At 40.1% G+C, this 27,771-nt stretch overlaps 1 protein-coding gene, 1 non-coding gene and 1 pseudogene across 5 annotated transcripts in view; 2 read left to right on the top strand and 1 right to left on the bottom strand.

The window, feature by feature from the left end:
- The window catches only part of ZFX (zinc finger protein X-linked), a 41,242-nt gene extending 28,250 nt beyond the window's left edge, over positions 1 to 12,992 (bottom strand). For 3 of the 4 annotated variants that reach the window (XM_054581160.1, XM_054581163.1, XM_054581164.1), the window contains exon 1: positions 12,447 to 12,639. The gene's annotated coding sequence lies outside the window, so the exon portion shown is untranslated. Of the gene's footprint in view, positions 1 to 12,446; positions 12,640 to 12,963 lie in introns of those variants that run through there. The other variant, XM_054581162.1, reaches the window with a different exon arrangement.
- On the top strand, positions 1,084 to 4,428 carry LOC129076865 (cleavage and polyadenylation specificity factor subunit 5-like; annotated as a pseudogene).
- A 14,312-nt stretch (positions 12,993 to 27,304) lies between the features above and the next one.
- Positions 27,305 to 27,410, top strand: LOC129077006 (U6 spliceosomal RNA). The gene has a single exon (XR_008529771.1). It is a non-coding gene; the product is annotated as a U6 spliceosomal RNA (small nuclear RNA).
- The last annotated feature ends 361 nt before the right edge of the window (positions 27,411 to 27,771 follow it).

The following is a 27,771-nucleotide window of genomic DNA, read 5'->3' as shown; positions in this document are numbered from 1 at the left end:
ATAACTTATCTCTTTGGATCACACTTTTATTTTGTAGTGAATTAAAAAAATGCTTTAATAGCTTTTGTAGAGATTGTGAACAAATCCTATTCTTAAGTTTCCTCTAAAGAAGCATTCTGCCTTTAGTTGCAGGTGTAATAGAGTGGAGTGTTTGAAGCACTTGATGTGATCAAAGGATGAAGACAGTGTTTTGACATAGTATGAAGTGAAGATTAATTTAGACTACATTGTACCTGAAATAAACTAAATAAAACTGTCAGGGGAAAACTTTTTAAAAGGGTAATTTCTGGCAAATGCAGTACATGATGGAGAAAGGTTGGTATTATCTTATTGAACTCCTTAATGAGCAATATGTCTCCCTGTATTAGAAAACCTTTCTCATAATGCATTAGAATTATAGGGTGTTTTTTTTTTTTTAGATTAAAGCATTCTCGCTTTCAGTTACTTCATTCAAGCTAATAAGTACTTTCCTTAGTTTTCTAGTAACTAGTTGTAAAAATCATGTATTGCAACATTTACAGTTTTTAAACTTTTAAATATTCTTAAACTATGAAACTTCTTTAAATCACTGTCTTGCCAGATCACAAACATTGTAATGTGACTAATACTGACCCTACTCTTGCCCTCACCTACATAAACAACACAGGCTGCTTATTATTGTTTTTCCTAAATACATTACTTTGAGTCTATATGGTTCTACAAACTCAGTGCTGACATTAACAATGTTCTCTGCACATCTTGAATACCTGCAAGAATATAATCTCAAGCTTTTCAACAACTATAAAATTTTTAAATTGAAAACTGCAGAGCCCTGGCCAAGTAGCTCAGTTGGTTAGGGCATCATCCCTATACATCAAGGGCACATACAAGCAAATGAGTAGAACAAATCGATGTCTGTGTGTGTCTCTCTCTTTCAAATCAATAAAATAAAAAGAAAACTGCAAAATTATGGAGTGTTTATACATTGATCTTTTGCTAATACAGTTTTGTTTTATACCTATAACAATAAATCCTTTAATCATTTAAAAGAAATAACAGACTGGACAAAGTAGGGGGCTGGACTGCAGTACACCTGCTTCTTACATGACCAACAACGGGCATGCTCCACTGAGTATCAGCTCCACTGAGTATCGGCGGCATTCATCCCATGATCATTCTCTGGAGCAAAGTCAGGGAGACAGCTAATCTACACATCCATAGATACATACATAAATCCAAACCTGCCTTTTTCAGGCATTTGGTGAAACAGTAATATACTACTAAATAATAACCTAAAAGGGGGTGGGGGGACACAAATATACATACTCGGAAATGAAAAAAATGGATACAGGAAAAATTAAAATCTGGTAAGAAAATAGTCCATAATTCTATGCTAGCGCATTGAGGGAAAATGTAAGTTACCAGCATTAACTCAATAAGAGACAGAAAACCCAATCACCATAAGATGGGGGTGGGTGGGGAGAAAGTTACCTGTTACCCATTCAAAAAGCTCCAGATTTTCCCCAAAGCTATCTGAATTATGCCAGACACAGAGGAAGGAAGTTTTCTCAATTCCTTTTACAAAACTAATTTACGATTTTTGGTTTGCAGGCCGGCGCTTAATCCACTGAGCCATACCAGCCAGGGCTAATTTACCATTTTTTAAAAACCTAACAAAAATCACGTAACCAAACTACAAACTTGATTATGAATCCGAAATTAAGAATTTACAAATATAATTCATCATGTAAAAAACACACACACCTTGACAAAGTATGGTTATTCTAGAATTCAAGGATGGAGCCAAATAATGGCCAAGTTAACAGGTCAAAAAAGTAAAATCCTGATTTTTCTCAATAGCTGATGAAAAGCTGAAATTCAATGTCTATTTTATTTAAGCAAACTATTTAGTCAAATTGAAATAGATATTTTCTTAACAGTTAAAAAAACATGAAATACTAATACATGTTACAAAAAGAATGATCCTTGAAAACATTATGCTAAGTGAAAGAAGCCAAATGAAAAAGACCACAAATTGTAAGATTTCATTTATATGAAATGTCAAGAATAGACATGTCCATAAAAACAGAGTAGATTAATGGCTGCTGGAAGGGGTTAAGGGAAATAAATGTGATGATGGGGATAACTGCTAATGAGTATGGGGTTTCTCTTGGGGGCGATAAAACGTTGTAATTAGTGGTGATGGTTACACAGTACTGAATCTACTAAAAACCACTGAACTGTACATTTTTAAAGGGTGAATTTTATGAGTTTTATCAATAAAGCTATTAAAATATACGGGTATATGCAAATCTTTTATTAACTTCATTTTTTTTAAAGATTTTATTTATTTTTAGACAGAGGGGAAGGGAGGGAGAGAGAGAGGGAGAGAAGCATCAATGTGTGGTTGCCTCCCGCATGCCCCTCGCTGGGGACCTGGCCCACAACCCAGGCAGGTGCCCCAACTGGGGAATCGACTGGTAATCAAACCAGCAACCCTTTGGTTCGCAGGTTAATGCTCAATCCATTGAGCCGTTCCAGCCAGGACAGTATATGCAAATCTTAAACTGGTTCATGTTCCAAATGTTTTTAAATAGGTAAATGATGTCAGTATCTGCAAAAAGGCATGTATTAAAAGTATTCCTTCTAAAGTAAAAATTAAAACAAGCATGCCCATCAACAGTATTATTTAAAACTATATGGAAACTGAGAGTCAATGCAATTAGATAAGATAATGAAATGCAAGATATATTACTTGAAAAAATTATACTTAGTATAATCTCAGAAACCCAAGATACTCAACTGAAAAATTATTACAGTATGAATTAATAAAGTATGTTGGTACAAAATTAATATAGTTGAAGACAAAAGCTTTCTTATGTAATATTTAAGAATGGAAAATCCCATTGATAAGATTAATTTAAAAACTACTGAGATTTTTTTAAAAAGGCAAATGTTTATACAGAGAAATCAGTCTTACTCTTGAATATGTTGTATCAGTAGTATCAATTCTCTTAATTAACCTCTACAGTCAATCAAAATGCCAATACACTTTTGTTGTAAATCAATTGGCTTTGTTATATGTAGGTCTGCCTTCAGACTCTATTCTGTTCCATAGGTCAATCTGGCTTTGCGTTCAGTTTTAATCACTATAATTTTAGAATAAGCTCTGATATATGGTGGTATAAATCTTCCAACTTTTTTTCCCTAGATTTTGTTTGCTGTTTCTGGCCCTTTGCATTTCCATGTAAGTTTGAGAACTCACCTATCCAAGAAATAGGCCTGTTTTTTTTTAATGGAATTTATTGAGGTGACATTGGTTAATAAAATCTTGTTGGGGTTTTGATTGGGACTGGACTGAAGCTCTACATATCAAAACTGATACCTTTGTAACATTGTAACACTTTCAATCCATGAATACTATCTCTCTCCCCATAAATCTAGCTCTTTCACTTCTCTTAGTTATGTTTTTACTAAAGGTCTTAATATATTTTGTTGAATTTAGTTCAAGATATTGAATGTTCTCTGACTTTATTATAAACTGTAATGGCTTTTAAACTTGATTTTTAGTCCCCTCCCGTTGTCATGCTAATGGCGGGCTGCAGTTGCTGAGTGGGATGCAGATAACCGCTGCCGCACAGGCACCGCACAGGCACCGCACAGGCACCGCACAGGCACCGCACAGGCACCGCACAGGCACCGGCACAAGTCTCCCTGCGTCTTCCCCTTTCCGGGGCCGTCAGTGCTCGCCAGCAGTCCCAGGTCGCCCAATCGCTCACAGACTGGCTGGCTCTGGAGGGAGGAGGGGTCGACCAGTTCGGCAACAAGCACATGCAGCAGACTAAGACTAAGCCCCTCACCTTGGAGCGCACCATCAACTGTACCCTCATACCAGTTACACGTTTGGTACAAAAGAGCCCCTCTATGAGAACGACAGCTCTGTTGCAGCCAGATTTCAGCACATGGGAAAGGAATTTGATAAAACTGGAATGAGGAGGACTGTAGAAGGGGTTCTGAGTGTACAAGAGCACTGGCTACCCCATGTGTTAACTGCAACAGCTGGGAACAACTTTCTCCAAACTACCTGGTGGTGAACTAACCCAGGAGATGAAGCTGAAGGACTAAAACACTTAATGACAGAAATACTAGGTCGTCAAGATGGAGTCCTGCAAGGCTGCATCACTGACGACTGCATTGGTAACTAACTGATGGAGACCAAAATTTTGAACCTCCTCAGTATCCATATATTCCTGCACATATTACAAAACTCATGGAACATAAGTAGTTGTTTTTGGTTCAACTTCAAGAGAAAGCCATGTTTCCAATCCCTAAAAATCACAAGCCGGTAGCCGCAGCATCGTTTGAATTGTATGACATGAACTAGGATATAGACCCATAATTTCTAGTCTCCCTCAGCTTTTGAGCAGGTTCAGTTTTATATACAACTGAATTCCTGCAGGTGAGAAGTAAAAGAAGCTGTCTCTGTGAATACAGCTCTGCACAGTATAGCATAAATGTGGTAGAAAAGGGTTTTTTTTTGTTTTATCTTTCCCAACCCCTAAATTGCCACCTGCTTTCTATTGTTTGGCTAGTAAAGTTGATACAAAGAATGAGAGTGATGTAAACAAATGCATAATGTTTAATTTGCTTTTGTTTCCACTCATACATTGCTGTAGATTAAAGAAAGCAAACTTCTAAAAAATAAAAATGAACTTTATTTTTAAACTGTTGTTAGTATAGAGAAATACAATTCACTTTTGCATTGCAATGTTCCCCAACTATAATGCAATAAAATGAGAAATAAATTTCACAGAGGTAACAAAAAATATACCATAAATTTTAAAGCAAAATTCTAAAAAATTCAATATGCAAAAGAAAATTATGAAAAAAATCACAATATATTTAGGGCTAAATAAAAATCAATTTGTATCAAAATCACCACATCCAGTTATAGTTCAGGGGAAATTTATAGCTTTAAAAGGCACATAATACATAAGAGTAGAGATTAAATATTAATAAGGTAAACCTCCAACTTAAATTTTTTAAATGTCAGAATAAATGCAAAGTAGGAGGAAAGAAATATTACCAAATGAAAAGAAACAGACAGGGGTGATAGAACTACTTGAAAAGTCTTAATAATATAGCCCAAGTTACTGGCAGTCCTGATCAGGAAAAAAGGAACAAATTAATCAAATTAGATATTTTAAAGTCATTACAGAAACCTATCTTATACCAATATATTTGAAAACATATTTTTCAAAAATATTCATTTTCTATATATATAACAAAAAAAAAAAATCAGTAAAAGCCAAAAAGACTTACCACCGTGAAAGAAAATAAATCAAAAACCAACTCACAAAAAAGACACCAGGCAGTTTCACAGATGAATTCTAACTTTCAAGACACAGATTATCTCTATTAAATACAACTTCTTTCAAAAAGAATACTCCCCAGCTCATCTTATGAAGTTAGCATAACCTTGTTTGTTATCAAAACAATACAAAGCCTACATGAAAAAGGAAAAGTACATGGCAATAACAAAGGAATGCGAATATCCAGGGAATCCAAAGACAATTTAAAATACAAAGTGTGAGGCTTCCAGTCAAGATGGTAGACTGAAACTAATACAATATTGAATGTCAACTGTAATTTTAATTTTTTCTAAAAAGTTTTTAAAAAGAGAATCTATTATGCAGTTCATTAGACCAATAAATCAGCAAATGCATTGAAAAATCAACTCCTGTTCACAACAAAAACTCTAAAATAAGCAGAAGAGACTGTAATCTAATAAATGACATCTACTTCCCCCCAAAAAACTCCCACTACAATATCATACTTAATGACAAAATATTATAAGCACATCATTAAAATACCTAAACAAGGGTGCCTGTTATCGATGCTTTTATTCAACACTGTGCTACATGTTAGTCAATGCAATTTAAAAAAAAAAAAAACAGGAGGCAAAAGGAATGGAAAATAAAGCTTTATTATTCACACACCACTACTTAGAAAATACAGAATTACAAAGTATTATTACTCCCACATTTCACTGATTCTAAAGATATCATCAATTGTAAGCTGCATCCTTATTTTAGATAAAACTAAGGGAAAACAACTGTCAATTAAAGCAATGCCATACTTCATCTAAAATTTTCATTTTACAGGTAGAGATGATTCTTTTAGACTTAATTAGACATATTTTTCACATCTTGTACATATATAGAAAGGAAAATAGGAGCAAAAGAAATTGGTAGGGCACGCCTAAAACTTCACGTTCAGGGTCCTACCATGGATTACTTCCCACTCAAAGCTATCGAGTCTTTCCTAACAATACTGCCCTCTGCCAAGAGTGTTGGTGATGCAGCATTTCTCAAAATGCTCCATCATCATCTTCGGGATTTTCTTTCCAGTCAAACACCCACTTCGCCATTTCTTCTCCCTTCGGTTCTATTGTTTGGCATGAAATAACAGAACAATGCACATACTCACTTTAAGTGATAACAAAATGACAAGTCTTGACCAAGTTTGTGCATGTGCAGGCAATGATAACTATATCATGACTGCTGCCTGAACAATACTGATTATAGGACACCATCAACTCAAGATCTATTTTATTTCAGAGATGTTAAAATGTAAGGGGGGAAAGTACATCTCAGAATCTATGAAATACAGTAATATGAGAGTTCAGCAAGGTTAATGTCAATACATGTAAATCCACATTGTTCCCTATACATCAGCGATAACTAAATAGAAATAGTAACAAAGGAAAATCCTATTCATGACAACAAAAATTACACAGTATCTAGCAAAAATTAAACAAAAGTTGTGCAAGAGGTTTTCTGAAAAGCAGAAGAGTATGCCCAGATTCAAATCCCAGCTCCACTACTTAGCATATATCTATCTGTATCTACATATTTATTCTATAAATTTGATGCAAATACAATAAAAATCCAATATTTTGCATAAAAATTCACAAACTGACCCAAAAATAAACAAAGGAGTTTTTAAAACTAGAACATATATTAGGATTTAATTACAAAGTTATCATTACTAAATCAGAGTAGTATAGTATGTACAGTCAGCCAATGAAACCAGGAAAGAGAAACTAGAAATAGATATGTATATGTGAGAATATGATAAACCTCAGGCGTTGCATTTTAAATCAGAGGAGATAAACGCAGAACTATTTGGCAAATCCACATTAAAAAGATAAAATTAGATCCCTACATCACACAATAGAGAAAAAAAAGTTCCAAATGAATTAGTGACCTAAATATGAAAAAGCACAGTATTGTTACAACCTTGGTGTAAGAGGGGAAAAAAAAGCCATAAATGAAAAAAAACTGAGAAAACTGACTACCTTCACACTGAGAAGTCCTACACACACAACATATATTCCATAAACAAAGCTAAAAGACGAGCCAAAGGTAGGAAATGATTATTTTCAGTGCATATAATTATAAATCATTAGTATTCAGAAGATAAAAATATCCATAAGCCAATGAGAAAAAGGCAACAATCCAACAGAAAAATGGACCAAGGGGAAAAGCTCAACCTCACGTAATCTAAGAAACGCAAATGAAACCATCCATGAGATACCATATAACTACCAACCCAACAGACTGGAAAACATGAAATGCAAATGTAAAACAACACTACTCTTTTCACTTATTTTTTTTGAAAAGTAGTTATTTTAAAATAAGTTATTTATGTTACGTACAGTGGGCTTATGATTTTTTATGAATTTATAAATACTTTTAAATGTCTTGGATTTAATTTCTAATATAAATATCTATAGGTAGAACCCACAAAAACAAAAATTCTTTGGGGATCTCAGTCTTAAAACTGCAAAGGGGTCGGTCCCGAGACCAAGAAGTTTGAAAACTTCGTACATACATATTGAGACAGTAGTTACTTCAGGCAAAAACAAGACAAAAATGGAATGAGGGGCAATCTTTAAATGGATTTATGAGATTTTCTTTCTTTAAAAAAACAAAAATGTTATGAAACAAATATATAATAAAATATTAAGATCTGTTAAATCTGGGTGATGTTTCTTTGAAATATTTGTAACTTGATACTTGTAATTCTGAAATATTTCATAATTTAAACTGGACCTCCCTTTGAATAAATATAAGATACCTAGATTTTATAAAATATTGTTTGGAAAAATAATTTCACAGGAATAAGAATACACTGGCTATATTAACCCCAAACAGATAAGCGGTAGAAGTGGGGTGTGAGTTACTCAACTCATGTGGTATATATACCCTTGGTCAAAGGACACACTGACTAGATGGTTGAGTAGTTAAAAACTATTCAACTACATAAAACTCTCTGCACCCAATAACTGAAATAATTGTTTTCAGAGATAACGACCACGTGCCAGGCACTGCTTCGAGACAAGAATAAAACTGTTTCTACATTCAGAGTTTAGAAAAGATGACAAAAATATAATCACAGTTAAAATATAACAGATTAAATGCTAAGTTAAAGCTGTCTACATTGCTATATAAGACAGAGAAGAAAGAATGAGCCTGTGAAAATAAGATGCCATTAAGAGAAAGAAAGCTAGAAGCAGCTGGTGTTTTAGGGGCTGTGGGTTAAAAACAATTTTTCCAATTAGTATTGGGCATCTACTTACTATGTGTCAGATAAATTTGGTTTCGGCCACGTGGAGACAGACACCTGGGTGAAGATGGCCAGTAGGCGGCTGAAAATGCTAAAGGAGAAACTAAAAGAGAGGACTATGAAACACCGAAACCAGGGGAGAAGATGTGAGAAAAAAGGATGGAGGGCTGACCCTGAGGGAAATCTCATGATAGAAGACAGAGAAGGCACAGAGTTTCTGAACCAGAGAACACTTTTATATGACACACCCGGTGACATGCTGTGAAACAGTTACTCAATTTCGGAATAAGTAGGATGAAAAGAAATAAAAGTACTGGTTAAAGAAAAAAGACAGGTGAGGTTTTCGGCACAATGTGCAAACCTAGGAATGTTGCTGAGGGGAGAGAAAGGCACCAGCGGAGGGAGATCGAGGGCAATGATGCAATCGGCAGATTCACTGACTGAGCTCCGTCCTCTGGGACGGGTGGGGTACACAGGCAGAGCAGCTGGGCCTGAAGGAGGCCAATTCTTCCTGCAGCGAAAAATAGGAGGGAGGAAAGCCGAGGCAGAGACAGAGGAAGAGCATGACGTGGAAGGAAGAAAACGCAAATGCTTAGATCAGATGATCATCTATGCTTCAGACTTAAGTAAAAGATTAGGTAGGTAATCTCTGCCAAGGCTGAGGGTTTCAAGGGTGGGTTGAGGAGTTTAAGAGGAAAAAGTCTGGAATCGCCAGTGCGCGCATACACAGATAATCAAAACAAGGCCATCAGTGACAATACAAATATAGATGGGGTTAGAAAGAAAACATTTACAAAAAGCAATGTGAAAAAAAATTTGTTTTACTGTATTGTGAGCATGTTTTTTAAAAAGGAAACCTGCACTTATCTGAAACATCCATCTAACTTAAAAACTAACACCTCATTTACGCAAGATGATAGGGAAAAAAGGCTTTCCTCCAGTCAGTTTTCCAGATCAAGGCCCACCCTTTCACGCAAAGAACATTTTATATGTAACTCTTTGGGACAGAAATCCTTCTAAACTATGCACTTCCCTGTCTTCTTCGTTATACAACTTGAATTTAACAGTCTTTATCTTGAACATCCACTCTTGCTGTACTAATAAAACACCTACTAATGCTATACTGTGTGTGCATCAATACAATTCTCTCTTCTTTGAGCCTTTCTATGTCCTTCCCAGCTGTCAAGATAGAAAGCAACTGGTTCTTCTAAGTGTGTGTTTATTCTTACCACCTCCACAACCCAGTCTGCCTTAGCAATGGCTTCCAGTGGGCCTCCTACAATGCACTGTTTCTTAAACGTCTCTAAACCATGGTCCTTTATGACAGCCATGAGAATCTCCAGTTCCCTCCTGTCCTCTCCTGGAGCGTCAGTGCTGTGACCCATCACAATCTAGGAATGGACTGTGAATACTTATGTTTTATATCATAAAGTTATAGGACACATACTCCCCACATGTGCATCTATAAGTCAGATATTAATCAGAACATGAAACGGCTTTGCTTAGCAAACAGCCTTAGTTATTCTCTCAAACAAAAAGTTGGTTACTCTCAACAAGGGGAAGAACAGAAGTTGCAAAGCACCATCTGAAAGCTGCTGCCTTTTTAGTAACTGGCTCTTCTAACCTACTTCTCAAAAAAATTACCATGGGGAATGCTTACAAGTTCATTCCTCATTTCGGTAAAGGAATCCACAGCACTAGTTCTCTATTTTTCACCTGGTAAATGAAAAGTTAGAAACCCCTCCCTATTTGTTTACTAGAGAAATTATAATAATGAAAAAAGGTTATTTGGAATGGGAAGATCGGATAGAAAAAAGGAGCAGCTATCTAGTTAGTAGATACGGATCACTGAAAGAGTAGCAAAATTGACTAACTTCTGAACATTCTTCATCATCATTCCAGTAGTGAAAACACTAATCAGCTTATTACTCTCATTATTTCTCAACTTTGAAACTTTTCCCAGTCTAAGAGAACTACTAAGCAAATATAAATTCCAGCTTAGATGTCTCCTGACCTTGCTAATTGAGGGCTCCCTGGGCTCCCCCATCGAGTATAAGCCTTTCAACCTGGCAAGCTCTTCCACCATCTACCTTTTCTGGCCAGATTTCCAACCCCTCCCCTACCTATACCATCTCCTCCAGCCAAACTGTAAATGCTTACTGTTTTCCAAAGAACCTTCACCCTTGAAATGCCCTTTCCCCACCTCCACCACTGCCCAACAAAGTCCTACTCATCCTTCAGACCTCGAAATGTCAGGAACACACTTTCCTGATGCTCCAAAAGGAAACCTTGCCTTCCTCTGAAACCTCAGTAATTTGTTGTACCTTTCTCGCAGCACTTCATCTCGCCTACCACTAAACAACGAACTTCTTGCAGCCACACTGCATTACAAGAACCGTTTTAATCGTTCTTTGCACGCATAACAATGCACCGCTAACACTGGGTTGCGAGTTTACAGGAGTTGTACAGTATGCAATCAAAAGTACTTTAAGGATGGGATTAAACCTTAGAGTTTTTCAAATCAAATAAAGAATCCTAAATACCATGGGAAAAAACACAACACTGCATCACATTATGTTGTCCTTCAGTAAGGAAATAACTTTGTCCTTTCCTTACTTCAAAAAAAGTAAATACTACCAACGAATCACTAATAGCTTAAAAGCAGCTTTTCAAGAAAGTTGCTTCCAAATAAATGGGCTCAAACGACTCCTTCAAAATGTTATTCCTTCGTTCTTGTGCTGTGCAATTTGCATTTTTTCCCTATTGGATAAATGGGTGGTGAGAACTTCTTTCCTATCAAATTGTATTTCTATTGCTTTAGACACTGGAGAAGGCAATGATTGGTGGAAAACAACCGCATCGAGGGCACCCTAACAGCCACGTATGATTCTGCTTGACTGATAATAAAATGTCTTGGGGTGCCACTTGCCGTGGTGAGCCCAGATGTTTGGGCTGCCATCCGCCCCGACCGCCCTCGGGTGGCTAAAACAGCGAGGTAAAGGCGCGGGGCTGAGGGCGGGCGCTAAGGAACGAGATGGCTAAGCGCCCGGCGGGCGATGATGGCCGCCCGCCGCAGCTCAGTTAAGATGCAGCGGAAGCAACAGCCCATCACGGGGCTGAGAGAGGCAGGGCAGGAAGGTGGCGCTGCCGCCGAGCGCCTGGAGCCCATCATGGCGGCAAGGGCAATGGCCGCCGTGGGGAGCGAGCACGCCCCCTCCGCGCGCACACGCTGCCGTGCCGAGCCTCCGGGGCCCGTCACCGGAGCCGCCGCCGCCGCCGCCGCCGCCGCCGCCGCAGTCCGCTCTCCGACCCCCCCTCACGGGCTGTAGCGGAATTTTCTCTTCCGACACCGCCTTCAAGATGGCGTCTCCCCCTCCCGGCAACCCCTTCAATCGTCCCCTGCAGCAGGCGCCGAACCGTCGCCATCTTGTCCCCCGTCCCTCCCCCCCTCGCCGATATTTACATAGCGAAAATCTGCCCGGTCGGCCTGCGGCCTTCACCTCACGCCTGCAGCCTTAGCCACCTGGCCAGGCCTCGCCCCCGCGCAGTGCCCTGGGCCGGCCGCGGCGTCGACCCGAGGCCCTTCAATCGCCTCCCGGGCCACCGGGCGACCCTCCCCCAACCCCCGCCCGTTCACTGAGCGCGCCTCCGCCGCCGCTCGGGGCAGCCGGGCTCCTCCCCGGGCCTAACTGCGGCCTCCTCGGGGCCTGCTCGGCGCCACGCGCCACGCCGCCTGGCCTAGCGCGGAAGGGCGCCTCGCGGGCCGCCGACCAGGCCGGGACCAGGCCGCTGCACGCGCGCTAGGCCCCGCGGCCGCGGCGACACCCGGAACTCACCGGACGGGCGTGCGGGCGGGCGGCGACGGTGGCGGGTGCTGCAGGCCGGCCTTTCTCTGGAGCACTGGGCCGGGCTCCGGCTGGTGGGGCGGGCGGAGGGAGGGAGGAGGGGCCGAGCTCGGAGCTGACAAAAAGCGGCCCAGCTCCCCGGCACGGGCCCGCCGTCAGCACGTCACGTCACCGCCCGGGAGAGAGACCCAGGAAAATGCGGAAGGGTAGATAGGCCCCCTCCTCCGCCCGGTGGGTCCCCCTGGAGCCCCGGGTCGGCGCCGCTTAAGCCCCGCGACCGGGGAACCCAGTGGCCTCACTGTGGCGGGGTCCCCGGCGGCCGGAGTCACCGTGACAGCGCCCCCCTTCTTTCCACCTCCGCGCTCCCGCCCGTCGCCGCCGCCGCTACACACGCGCGGCTGCCACCGCCTCGGCCGTAAAGCCCGCGCCGGGCCCGACCCGGCCTGGTCGCCCCCCACCATCTCCCGTTGGGCCGCGGCCGCCCCCGGGGCCCTCCCCGGAGACCTACCGCCTGTCCGCGCCCGTCCTGGCCGAGGCGCCTGCTCAAGTTGTTTGCAGGCCCTCAGACCCCCGCCTGCAGTAAATGTGTTTTCTTCATCCCCGTGGCTGGAGAAGAAGATAAATTTAGCAACCCCCGCCGTCCCCTGCTTTCGCTTTAAAAAAAAAAAAAAATCTTTGAAATAAAATGAAAATAGGCTTGCCAGTCTAAGTGGGTACGTGGGCAAGAGGAGGGGGAGAAGGGTGATCCTAGAGCAACTACCAAACCGTTTATTTATTTATTTTTTTTAAATAAGCATTCGGCCAGAAAGCCTGATTTTATTAGTTTGCGGGGGCGGGAAAAAATGAGGAAAAGGGTTACATTTTGAAACTAGTTTCGCACATTGCAATGAACAGTAATTTTTAACGTATATCTTCCATGTAACTGTTTCAGAATTTGGGAGCCTATGAAATGAAAATCTTGTGTAACTGTTTCATAAATTATCGATTTTTCACATTCTCATAAGTACAGAGAAGTAGCAGAAGTGGATATGGCTGTTTTTTTACAAACTACTTACGCCTCTTAAAGTTTAAAAAGACTGGAGAGAAAGGAAAATATGTATTTGATTAAACAAAGCATTTATCAACCCCAAAATGTGTATTTTGCGTTTTCATTAGTTTACATTTTTAGGCTCTTTCAATACTGAACTTGGGACTCAAAGTACGTTTAAAAGTTACCAGTTAAAATGGTAAATAGTGTGGTCTTTCTTTAATCAGGAAGGAGTGCTTTATTCTTCAGTTCACTAAATGTTAGATAAAAACATTTTAAACAGTACAGAACATAAAAGTTTTAAAACAAATAGCATACTGATGTGAAATGTCTTTAAATACAGAAGCCATATATTTTAGCTCCTGTCATGACTTTTTGAAACTCTCAAATGCAAGCTGTCCTTTCCCACAGACATCTTACAAACCAAAGGTACAATAAGAAATCTCTGACAATGTACTGGATGGTAGTTTTCCTCAAGGCTTCAGCTTTGATATTTTCTTCAAGCGATTAAATTTCCTTTCAAAAATGATAAATGACAATATCTTCATCATTTGTAGAAAACCCCATCGGGCTATGATATAGACTTTACTCACAGAAAGGTAAACAAAACTGAGAAAAAATGAGAAATAACTTGTATACTCACACTAATATAATTTCAAAAAATTGATTACAAACATTTAAGTACTTAAAAAGAGCCTCTTTAATGGTATGGTATGTCAAGAAGGGGATCTCATAATCCATGAACACAAAAACCTAATGTCAGCATTCTTGTTAGTTCTTCCACAATTACCACCAAATACTAATAAGTCCACCAGTAATAAAGCACTTAAGAGTGTCAAGGAACACAAATAAAAAAAAGATTTCCTCAACTTAAAAGACCAGAAGTACTTTTGATACTTTTAAAGAGCGCTTTGCCATTACTTTTCATGCATAAAGACTGTTAACTTTGATAGGAAACAAGGAAAGGAAAGCCTATTTCTGTTAATTACATTAGATAAACTTTTATTGAAGTCCAACAAAAATCACTCTATAGATCATCATACAGATGACGTCCACTATACCTTTTTTTGAGTTTTCAAAAAATGGAAAGTAACTTCTTCAAATCCATTTATGACAGGCTATAAAGAGCAGTGTACAATAAAAATCATTTTACTAGAAATACCCTTAATGCAAAGTACTTGTGATAAATGAAAGCGCAAAGGAAGTGTGAACAGCAGAGATTAGAAATCAATGTTACGATAAAATATAAAATGCAGTGAATGAAAATATTCACAATAGGACCTTGAGGACACCTAAGACCACTGAAAGCATTTGATAATGAAGTACTGGGTGACTAACCTGACACCTTGCACTTACACGACCTTCTACAACCTGTCTTGCATTGTTACTTTGTTCATTGTTTTGGTATTAAAGACCTATAGAATTCTGAGCACAGGGAATGGAAAGATGTGGCGCTTGCCCTTGGGGAACTCGGAATAAGGAGGTTGCCTGTGGCAGAATAAAAACATTCTTAAGTGCTTTCATTTTCTCAAATAACCACAATAAAGGGAAATTTGATTTAGGGAGATTGAGAGCAGAACATTTCAAAGCAATATGCTGTGGATACAAAATAGATGGTTTCAAAGCAATCAAGGAGATTTTAGTAATGTGCTAAAATTTATTTGTTCCTTCAGAGCTGTTAATGTATATCGGATAGTTAAAAGCATCCACTCAAGGTTTTGACAGTGTTTTAATAACTTAACTAAAAATCCCTGACATGTTTATAGGTCCTTGAGCCAGAAATAATACAAGACCTTTCAATCATTTTTCCAGAGGAAGATTAGTCAGAAAAGCTGTTAAAAAAAAGGGGGGGGGGGAGAAGAAGGAAAAAAATGCTGTTGATTTTCACTCCACATCACTGACTACTGGAAATCCAAATAGGAGGCAATAAATTATTGGTTTATGAGAAAATACAGACCTTCTTGAAAAATGCTGTGATAATTGTTTTTTATCCCAAAGGTTAAAAAATACTTTCCCCTACAAATGCTCTAGTTTTACTGAACTAAGCACACCCTATAAAAATTAACCGTTTATCTGATACTTGATACTTCAGCCATCTCCTATGTACTTATCTTAACATGAGCAAGTTGCATCATGTTGGAATTCAGCTGGCCATAATTAATGCCAAGTAAGAATTTTTAATATGAGTCCCAAGGGAAATGATTTTAAAATAAACAATGACTGACAATGAGGTGATTTTCAAACAGTATTTTGCTCATGAGTCATTAGTTGAATAAGACATTGTTTAATTCCTGAAAATCACCAACAGCCAAATTCCACTTCATGGATTATAAATCACAGGACACAGCAAACAAACTAGCTCCACTGAAGATGTAAAAAAGCAATATGTGATGCCTAGAAACAATGACCAGTAATAATGAGCACACTGGGTGTCCAAATCGTTGCCTCTATGTACAATTTTCCACTAGAGGAACCACAGTTCCGGAAGAAATGATTGATTCCTGTGCTGGAGCCGAAAGGTACAAGATGAACCAGGAATATCTCCTCATAACAGAAAGCTTACTAGGAGTGTGTCAAAATGTCTCAGGAGCCAATTTTAAAAGGTGCCAGCTGGCTAAAGATTTAAAAATTTGAATGTCAAAAGAATAATTGCTATGGATTGAAATACATCAAGTAGGTTGGTGAGTTTATAATGGGATTTTTTTTAAATGATGAACTAGTGGTGATGGTTGCACCGCTTTGTGAATATACTAGAAACTAGTCAAGTGCATACTTCAGAAGGGTGAATTTTATGACATGGGAATTATATCTTGATTTTTTTTAAATGATCACCTTTGGAGAATGCTAGAGAACCAACTTATTATTTTGAAAACTAGTAAAGGGACTGCCCAGGCACTTATCCTGTATGAACTGTTCCTCTGGCTAAACACATAGTTGATGAAGGGATTTTTCATTTAATAGAAGTACTCAACTAATATATGAAGGGTTGATAGAGTTAGAATATCACCATTTTGCAATCCCTAATGAATCAATGGACCTAGGCAATGAACATCAATGGCTGCTAAGCAGAGTGACAACCAGACATATGCTTCAAGATGGAAGTACACAATACCCCTAGCCAAAGACATCAAATCTGAACCTGATCAACCCTCTAGCTCTAACTGCCAATTTACAGGAAATACAGGGGACAAAGAAGCATATCAATGAAACCACAGGGATGCAATCAACTAAATCAAAATAGTGAGAAACTCTGGGACCTGCTTTCTTCAACAAATAAAAGAAAAAGATTGGAGGGGAAACCAATAGATGAAAAAAGACTTAAAAGACAATCAATTGCTGTATATGAACTTAATCTCAATCTTGATTCAAATAAGTGTTAAAAAAAAAAGATGAGACAATTGAAGAAATGTGAACACTGATGAGATTGTCAACACTGACAAGATACATGCCCATATAAACCAATTATTGATAATTGGTTCAGGTGTAATCATAGTGTGATTATATCTTAAAGAGAGTCCTTATCTTTTAGAGATGCATTATCAAACTATTTACAGATAAAATGATATGCAGATAAAATGATACAGATAAATGACAAAATTCTGTAGCACAAACACCTGCCAGCACTGCTGCTAGAGAGACAGTGGGGCAGGGACAAGACTCAGATATAGTCTTCAAAATAATAAGGGAGAGTGAAGACAGAAGAAGGGTTGAGGGTGCAGTGGGTGGGGAATATAAATGGAACAAGACTGGCCATGAGCAGACAATTGTTGAAGCTGCATGATGGGCACGCAAGAGATTGATGTATTCTCTGTGTGTGTATATTTGAAAGTTCCTTTTTTTTTTTTACCTTTTCATTGACTCTATTGGGGTGACATTGGCTAATAAAATTATACAGGTTTCAGGCGTACAATTCTACAATACATCATCGGCATTTTGTATTGTGTGCTCACCACCCCAAGTCAAGTCTCCTTCCATCACCATTTATTCCCCCACCCCACTTTCCCCCTGGTTGTATATTTGAAATTTTCCATAGCAAGTTAAAAAAAACAAACAGCAGGCCTAGCTGGATAGCTCAGTTGGTTAGAGTGTCATTCGATATGCCAAGGTTCCCCTAGTCAGGGCACATACAAGAATCAACTAGTGAACGCACAAATCGATGCTTCTCTCTCTCTCTCTCTCTCTCTCTTCCCTCCGCACCTCAAATCAATAAATAAAAAAATGTTTTAAATAAAAAACAGCCCTAGCTGGTGTGGCTCAGTGGATTGAGTGCCAGCCTGAAAACTGAAAGGTTGCTAGTTCAATTCCCAGTCAGGGCACATTCCTGGGTTGCAGGCCAGGTCCTCAGTACAGGGCACGTGAGAGGCAACCACACATTGATGTTTCTTTCTATCCTTCTTTCTCCATCCTTTCTCCTCCTTCTAAAAATAAAATACAATCATTTTAAAAAAAGAAATATTAGTACATCCTGGTAAATGCCTCTTTGTCCACATTTGTAAGAGTTTCTCTTGAAGTATAAAGAAATAAAATCGCTGGATAGGTCACGTTTTAAATAATACTGTCCAAAATGACTCTACTAATATACATTCCCTCCAGTAGAAGAGAATTCCCAACTCCCATTCCTTAGCCAATTCTTGATGTGCTCATACTTTTTAATTTTTGCCAAGAACATAACTATCTTACAGAATGACCTTTTGCTTAACATTTATTAAAGCAGCTCTCGAAAATTCGACCACATTTTTAATAAAGACTCCTTTGTAATGACTTATTATTATTGTAATTATTTTCATTATTATAATAACTTTTCACCCCAAAATAGTCACATAAATATGCTCAAAGGAGTAATAATTAAACATTATAGTTTAAAGCGAAAACATTCTCACCAATTACAGGACATAAGAATTCCTCGTCAGAGAATCTCATATGGAATAAATTTTAATTGTGCTCTGTGTTTACATGAACCACAAATGTTTTTTACTTGTTTTTGCATACAGACATCAAGCAAACAGAAACAACCCAAACTGAGAGCAAAACAGGAAGAAGCAGCTGGCAGAAATGTGGAAAGTTTCATAATTCTCAAAAAGGTGAGGCCAGCCAAAACACAGCAGGAATCTGAGTAAAATTAAGGTTTCCATAAAGTGTGAATAGTGCACGTGACCCCTGGGTGCCCTGGCAAGGGAGCCCCCACTTCGGGGCCATAACGTTATATTGAGGGAAAACTCACGTGAAAATGAAGTCAGTAGTAAGGTGTCAGAGCATTGCATGATCTGGTCTGGTGAGGAGTTTGGGAAGGTTTTCGCTGCAATGAATGATTTCGTGAGTAGCCCCTCCCCGCAAAAATGCATGATGACTAAAGGGTTGAAACTGACCCCGAGCGGCTCCCACTGTCAAGGGGATGCTGGGAACATGCTGCCTCTGGGGCAGGATGGGGCCCGAGGGCCTGCATGTCTAACGAGCGCCAGGGCGACGCTGAGGACCAGGGCCTTCGGGAACCCTGCAGAGGGCTGACTTGGCTCCTCACGCTGACTTTGCGTGAAGTCTGTCCCTGAGAAATGCTGCAGCGCAAGCAGCTGCCCGCGCGGCTGCTGGACAGACAGTGGGACCGGGACGAGGCAGAAACCCATTTCCGCGGAAACCCTCCACGCAGGGCAGGGGCTGGGCCCTGCGGCGGCCGGGGGCTGAGAGCCCGCCCGTGGGCATGATGTGGCCCGGGACGGCTGAGAGAGCTTCAAGGCGTCAGCAGCTCCTGGCACTGATCCTGTGTCACCCACGTCCGTGCCCCCAGAAACTCGGTGTTCGGGGGGCGGAGGGAGAAACTGGTACAGAACAGACGATGAACAGCAAATTACAGGTGCGTCATGTTCCCGGCCACCAGACACCCGGCGCAAGATCCTGAATAAGGCTTTCCTAAGCCTAAGGGAGGCCTCTGTGTAGACGGAAAGAACTCACCCCATTTCAGGGAGAATTACCTATCTACACACAAACGCATTTGGCACCAATTTTGAGCTACAACAGAAAAACACCTGCAATCATCAAGACAGCAGAAAACAAACCGTCATTTGTTCTGCACGCCACTTGATGCTTTACAGGAATTCTCTCCTTTCGACCTCACGGCATTCCCATAAAGGGCGGTGCTGGCCTTTAAGTTGACCAGATTCGGGAACTCGAACCACGTTGACAGCCTCCTCCAGACATGTCACAGGCAGCTCTGGGCTCACCGTATCCTGGCTCAGCAACCCCAGAAGAAAGAGACGGAGTCTCTCTCCTGGTTTCACCGTAAAAGGTCTCCAGTTGTGTGCATGCCACGTGCTGGCCCTTGGAGCCATCACAGTAGCCAAGGGAATGGAGTGAGGATAACTGGCCAGGGGCTGAGGTACTACGATGAGAAATCCCACCAGAATTAAAAAGGTGGAGTGAGCAAAAGCAAACAGGCAAAGAGAGGTTGGGCCCACAAATGTAAAAGGTCCACGAGGGGAAGGTCTATGAGTTGCCGCCGGTACAGACGAGGACAGTGAGGATCAGGGAGGTCCAGTACTTGCCCAAGGTCATACCCCCGGTACAAGGTGATGAGGCAGGATACAAACCCAGGCGGGCCGACCAGCGCTCTGAACCACTCTGCTCTAAGGCTACGAAGTCAGTTTGGTTTCAGACTTCTCTGCAACATCAGCTTTCGGGAGAAAATGGAGCAACAGCTAGACGTTTTAGAGAAAAAAGATAGTACCCACAGATTCTTCCACTCTGCCAAACTGTCTTTCACAATCGAGCTAACAAATATTAAACATGCACTGTGTGACAGGCGCTGTTTTAAGTTCTAAGAGGACCTCTGCACTACTACACCGACCTGGGGGAGGGGAGGGTGGTGCCCGATTCTCTCAGAGTGACACATCTGTTTTACAAGAGGGGAACTGGGCCGGGGTAATCGCCGGGGGTCTTCTCTTGCTGTTCCCGGCATGGAACCCCTGCCCTGTGAGCAAGCTGGAGCAGGCGTGCTCGGAACCCAGTTCCACAGCCTGCCACCCGGGTAGTAGAATTTTTGTCCCACTGTGGAGACCGCGCAGGGAGGGAGCTCCAGGCCTCTGCCATGCATCTGCCTGGATGCAGCTTCCGCAACACAGAGCTGATGAGAGATGCTGCTGGCTTGTCCTCCCTGGAGTGAAACCATAGTCTAAGGCTGGGAGCTTGGAGGAAAGGGAGCCCCATCTTCTTAGCTGCATCTTCCAAGAGTAGAGCTTCAATCACACTGAGCTGGGGAGCGGGAAAGCAGTTCACGGCTCAAATGCCACAGATTCCCCCTTGTTCTCACTAAGGTTTAGCAGCAGATTTTCTTGAATAAATATTTCTATTTGCTGTATGTCCTTGGAGCAAATTCCGGAGACATTAAATGGTTGGGTTTTTTAAAATAGTTTTCACCAGTTAAATGGTCCTTTTACTGGGGAGAGTTGTCTCTACTAACCTCTTCACTCCACCATTTTGGAAGTCGGCTACCTCAATCAGGTTTTTTTAAAAAAAAGATTTTATTTACTTATTTTTGGAGAGGTGAAGGGAGGGAGAGAAACATCAATGTGCGGTTGCCTCTCACATGCCCCATATTGGGGACCTGGCCTGCAACCCAGGCATGTGCCCTGACTGGGAATCGAACCTGTAACCCTTTGGTTTGCAGGTCAGCACTCAATCTACTGAGCCACATCAGCCAGGACAGGTTTTGTTTTTTCGTTTTTGGGGGGTTTTTTTTAGGTGAAAAATGAGTGTGTTTGGTAGTATTTTAAACTCATGATTCAGACATATTCCATGAGCTTCAATCCACTGCAATTATATTTATTGGTGCTTAAATTATCCTAACTATGGCTAATGGGAACTTCTTTAAGTTGGCTCCTGAGTCCTTTGGACATGACCCTGGCAGTCATTCACAGCTTTCTTGCTAATAAAATACTATGTACAGTACTTCCCCCAAGAAAAATGTACAGGTCACATTTAGCAGGATCGAAAGGAGTATATATGCCTTCAAAAGCAGTCAAAAGGGAAAAAAACACATTAAAACTCATAAAACAAAAATGATGAAGAAACATTAAAAATAGCATAGAAAAATATGACATAAATAATGAAACAAATGTATTAGTGATCATGATCAATATAAGTGAAATCTACTCCCTTATTAAAAATTAAGATTCACAAATTGGATTAAGAACTCTATCTCGCCATGGCCGGCGTGGCTCAGTTGGTTGGAGCGTTATCTTGTACACCAAATTGATGTTTCTCACATTGATGTCTTTCTTTCTCTCCCTCTCTCTCCTTCTCTGCCCCCTCCCCTGCTTCCTCTCTTTTAAAATCAATAAATTTATTTTTAAAAATTTAAAAAGAATTCGATCTTGCTATTTTGGACTACATGGATGGCCCTAGAGAGTATTAAGTTAAGTAAAATCGGATGGAGCACAGCAAATACCATATGATTTCACTGACATGTGCAATTTGTAAAACAAATGAACAAACAAGACAGAAACAAACTGATACATATAGAGAACAAACTGATGGCTGCCGGGGGAGGGAAGATGGGCGTTTGTACAGAAGAGGGGAAGGGGATAAAGAAGCACAAACTTCTGATTACAAAATAAGTTATGGGGGTGTAAAGTACAGCACAGGGAACAGAATCAATAATAGCGTAATAACTCTGCCCAGGGACAGATGGTTACTAGACTTACCGTGGTGGTCACTCTGTAAGGTATGTATGTAATCACTATGTTGTACACCTGAAACTAATATAATATTTTATGTCAACTGTACTTAAAAAATGTTTAAGTAAATTTTAAAATTTCAATTTCCTATTTTTTAAATGAAGCACAAAACAAAACAAAAAGATTAAGGTAAAGGAAGGGGAAGTATATAAAACAGATGCAAATTAAGAGAAATCAAAGATGAAAAATACATTAGTAGAATTTGACATTAAAAGGTGGCATTGAAATTTGTAAAACCAAAACATGAAGGATGGAGAATCATTTAATACTATGACTAATAGATCTTGCTTACTAAACAATATGCCTTTTTCCCCTAGTGCCTGTGCAACATTTACAAGAATGGAATAGAAAGCTGCCCTAACAGTGACGCTTCAACAAGGTTCAGCTGCTGAAGAAGACTCACAGGACCCACAAGAACAAAGCTTTCAAATGCAGTTTATTGCAGGGAGCAGACACACTATAGCAAGAGCCTTAAAATCAGGACAAACGGCACAGCAGGGGTCTGGAGCGGCCAAGTGCGGGCTCCTTGTCTCTTCCCTGCCCCAGCCTTAGAATCAGCCATTTCTTGAAGAAGCCCTGGTTCCATTTATTGCAGAGTGGTATTTAGAGACAAAGATCTGCATGTGTGCTCATTGCTGCTGAGGCATCACTGCTTCTAGGCCACCTCAGCAGTCAGAGCCAGGCGATACATCTAAGTATACTACCCCACGTATACATGCATATCTATATTTCTGTATCTATCAACTAGAGTACAGTATTCATGTACAGTTCTTTTTATCACTAGCCTTACGTTATCTAGTCAAAGCACTCTCTTTTTGTATTTAGGTAGGATTGACATGTAACATTATATTAGTCTTAGGTGTACAACATAATGGTTTGATAGTTGTATATATTGTGAGAATTAGCACCACGATAAGTCTAGTTAACATTCGTCACCGTACAGTTACAGAAATTTTTTTCTTGTGATGAGAACTTTTAAGATCTACTCTCTTAGCAACTTTCAAATATGCAATACAGTATCATTTATGACAGTCACCATGCTGTACATTACATCCCTAAGACATTGTATATCTGAAAATTTGGACCTTTGACCCCCTTCGCCCATTTCATCCACCCCCAACCCCCACCTCCAGCAACCGATCTGTTCTCTGTATCTATGAGCTGGAAAACCCTTTTGCAAAGTTTCCCTCTTCACCGAATTTATGGCGTACATTTTTTAACACAATTAGATTCACGTGTCACACTCTGCATTCCATGTTGGTATCACTGACAAGCAGGATGACTTTTTTAAATTGGCACACAGTAAATTTCATTCTCGGTGGTGTACCTTCCTATGGGTTTTGACAATTGTAGAGACATGTATCCACCACCACACTTGCACAACCCATTCTGAACTCAACCCTTCTCTTTCCCAGCTCCCTGGCAACTATCTGCTTTCCATCCTGTGCCCTGTGGTAGACTGAATAATGACCCCCAAAGATATCCATGTCTTAATCCCCGCAACCAAGGAATGTTACATCATGTGGCAAAAGAGACTTTGCAGATGTGATTAAGCGAAGGATCAAGTGATGGGGAGATTATCCTGGATTATCCAGGTGGGTCTTAAATGTAATCACAAGGATCCTTAAGAGAGAGCTGTAAGAAAGTCAAAGGAGATATGAGGAGACAAGAGAGTGGAAGCAAGAGTTTGGAGCGATTTGAGGAAGGAGTTACAAACTAAGGCCTACAAGGCAGCCCCGAGAAGCTAGAAAAGTCAAGGGAACAAATTTTCCCCTAGAGCCTCCAGAAGGAACCAGCCCTACGACACCTTGACTTTAGCCTAGCGAAACTGACTTCAGACTTCTGGCTTCCAGAATGGTAAGAGAATACATTTGTGTTGTTATAAGCCACCAAGTTTGTGGTAATATTTTACAGCAGCAGTAGGAAACTAATACACATCACTGTAGTTCTGCCTTTTTAAAAATGGCACATGGATAAAATCATACAATACTTTTGGATCTTTGGAGTCTGGCTTCTTTGATTTGGCAAAATGCATTTAAGATTCACCCATGTTTATGTTAGGTATATTTTACCACTAAAAAAAGATTGATTCATGTTGTTGGAGTCAATCAATAGATCTTTCCTTCTTATCACTGTCTAGTATTCCATTGTACGTATATACCAGTTCGTTTATCATTTACCTGCTGAAGGACATCTGGTCAGTTCCAGTTTTTGATGAATAAAGCTGCTATAAACATTTGCAAATAAGTTTTTGTGTGCACAAAATTTTCAACTCACTTAGCTATTAACACTCATAGGTAGTCATAGCTTTTAGTACATGGAAATATCCATTTAAACATCATTACCCAGGAAAGACATTATTAAGTAATACAAACAAAAAGGATCACAGGCTTTTTAAGGCCAAGGTTATGTTCACAGAACAAGCCGTAAGTTCCGATTTCCGGATGTCTTACAAGACCCCTTTGTTAGACATAACGTTTTCAAGGACATTTTAAAAAACAAGAAAATCATATGGTGATTGATTGCTGGAGAGAGGGCAGTATAAGGGAACTAAGTGGTAATGGAAAAAATATACAATAAAAATTAAATTAAAAAAAAAGAAACAAGGAAATCATCTTATTCTGTTGCTGGGATTTCTTACACCAGCAGTTAGGAGGGCCTATGGGTTTCCAGATCAAATGCTCACATTTATTCTTTAGAACTGAGAGAAATAAAGGCAGCTCTAAGAAGATTAAAACTTACTGTGGAAAGGAAAGAGGCAAACTAGAACTATAAACAATAGAAAGCAACCATATAATATTATGCATCTATAATGTGAATAGAAAAAAACTAACAATGAATATTTGAATTTCTGATTTATTATATTGGCAATCCATTCACCCTGGGTCCTTAGTATCGTTCACTATGACACTTCTCAAATAGTTCCATGGAGTCATTAAAACCTATCTGTTTTTCCCAACAGATGTGCAATGATACCTCTGCCAGTGGAGTTTTTCATGAATAAAGAAAAAAAATAAATCATTCAAACATAAAAATGGCAAAAATTTCCCCTAAGGGACCAAAACTACAGAGGAATAATTCCAAGTTTTACCCTCAATGCAAAATCAGGTACGGGTCACATAACATCCAAAAGGCTTGCAAAACCACCTGCAACGTGTATAACAAATACTTGTCAAGGTATGGGATTTTCTCTTACTTACAAGCTAACAAGTTCACCTGTTTTGATTCCTTGGATGCCAGCAGCACAGTGAGCAGTATGAGCATCATCAGCATTTGTATGGATCCCCCAGTTCCGCAAGTCCCACAGGGCCCATGTGGAGGGGCCCAGGTGGACAAACTGTGTACCCAGTGCAAGTCTGCATCACAGCCGAGGCCTTGGGGAAATCACATCTTTTATAACAGGCCTGAGCTCTCTCCCAGGAAAATGGCACCTCATCCCTCAAGGCAGCTCCCTGCAACTACAGCCTTGAGAGACGATGGCCTAGGTAAAGAGGGCCAAGGCCTCGCATTCTTGGCCTACAAAACGGAACAGAGACCCTCTGGGCTGTGACAGATTGCACCTCTCAACCATTTTATACCTAGAGAGAAAATAGGCTATCCCTACTTCTACATGAAGTGGACAATAAGATGAACTGCTGAAAGTTTTGCCCCCAGGAATATTTTCCTTCACCACTGTCTGTCAGGGGCTAAAATGTAGCCATCCACTTTTACACAGTGCCAGCAAACTGCATGAACCAGGCCTGCGTTTTTTTGTTAACCAATCATAGAGAACTCTCTGGAAAGCCATATATGTGGGTTAAGGAAAAAAATCGGAAAGAGCAAGTATCATGCAAGTTTTTTTTCAATATTTATTGATCTTTATTTTCCCATTATTTTTAAAGATTTTTAATTTATTTTTAGACAGAGGGGAAGGAAAGGAGAAAGAGAGGGAGAGAAATATCAATGTGTGGTTGCCTCTTGCACGCCCTTTACTAGGGACCTGGCCCGCAACCCGGGCATGTGCCCTGACTGGGAATCGAACCAGTGACCCTTTGCACTGGATTGCAGGCTGGTGCTCTAATCCACTGAACCACACCAGCCAGGGCTATTTTCCCATTATTAATGGAAATTTTACACAAGGAATTGTTTTTTCACATGAAAATTCTATATAAAATTGTTAATAGTATTGTCCCTTATGTATTTCCTAAGATGGTTGGTACCCTTTCGACTAAAATCTTTTCATAGGACTTTAATACATTAGTCTAATATAAGCAAAACAAATCTCATAGCAGTGGCACCAAAAATGATAAATGTTCTAAGGATGCCCAAATTTTTCTTTAGCTTGTTATAATTAAGACCATAGGAGTTTAAAACACTTCTTTATACTGTTTACTTGTGCCTTCTGACTAGCTAAGACTCAATCACATACATAGCATTATCATATTCTAATAGAATACTGTTGTCACATACAATTTTATATTTCCATAAATCAGAAAACACCTACTGCCCTGGCCAGGTTGTTCAGTTGGTTGGAGTGTCGTCCCAAGCACCAAAAGGTTGCAGGTTCAATCTCTGATCGGGGCATATATGGGAGGTGACCAGTCGATGTTTCTCTCTCACATCTGATCTGTGTTTCTCTCTCTCTTTCTCTCTCTCTCTCTTTCTCCCCCACCCCGCCTTCTTCTCTCTCTAAAATCAATAAACATATCCTCGGATGAGGATAAAAAAAAATAAACAGAAAAAACGCCTACTATCTGAACGCCTACTGTCTGACAGTCATTTCAAGTAGTATCTTCACGTTCCAGATCTCCTGCCCATGCTTTCTGAGTGAACCCACCCAGACGCTGGAGGGCAAAGAAACCTGTTGATTCAGTCCCTTCCCAGGGTGCAGAGGAAGGTAGAGAGGGGTGGAGTGAATCTGGAAGGGCAAATGGAAGATATCCAGCACAGCCCATAAATGGCATTGATGTCGCTGGTGTGATTCTCTAAACCATGAAACCATTCTTGGTAAAGTTCCAAACAAAATAACACACACTCCTTTCAATTTATACAGTAGTTCTGTTCCTGGAAAATTCCAGGAAATTAAAATCGTGCAAAAAAAAAAATACTTTGAGGTATGCCCACTTCAGCAGCAACATACTAACACTGGAATTATACAGAGAAGATGAGTGTGGCCCCTGTACTAGAATGACACGCAAATTTGTGAAAGCATTCCATATTTTTAAAGATCAATTTTAGAAAAAAAGAAAGTACTTGGAGTTTATGTGCAAAATGAGGTTAGGCTTAGGCTCAGACAATTACAGGTAGGTTTTTCATATATGTGAATGTCTAGGGGGATATTTGAAAATTATGTAAGATGTAAGAAATTTTGTCCTTGTAAGAATGTCACATGCATTGAAGAGCATATGACATTCTTGGCTCCTGTCCATTAACTGCCAGGAAATCCTTGCCAGGGGATTCTTGTCAATCGCTGTAACAACTGAAAGAGCCTAACGTGTTTTCCAAGCACACCCTTGGGTCGCTCTGGCCTCAGTGAGACCCACTCTCCTAAGGGGAAAAATTCTTCCTTACAGAATTTGAGTTT

Source organism: Pteronotus mesoamericanus, unplaced genomic scaffold, assembly GCF_021234165.1.
Source record: "Pteronotus mesoamericanus isolate MK-2021 breed Mesoamerican mustached bat unplaced genomic scaffold, CSHL_Meso_final contig_65, whole genome shotgun sequence".
NCBI classification, from domain to species: Eukaryota; Metazoa; Chordata; class Mammalia; order Chiroptera; family Mormoopidae; genus Pteronotus; species Pteronotus mesoamericanus.
This window is presented reverse-complemented; position numbering and strand designations above follow the sequence as displayed.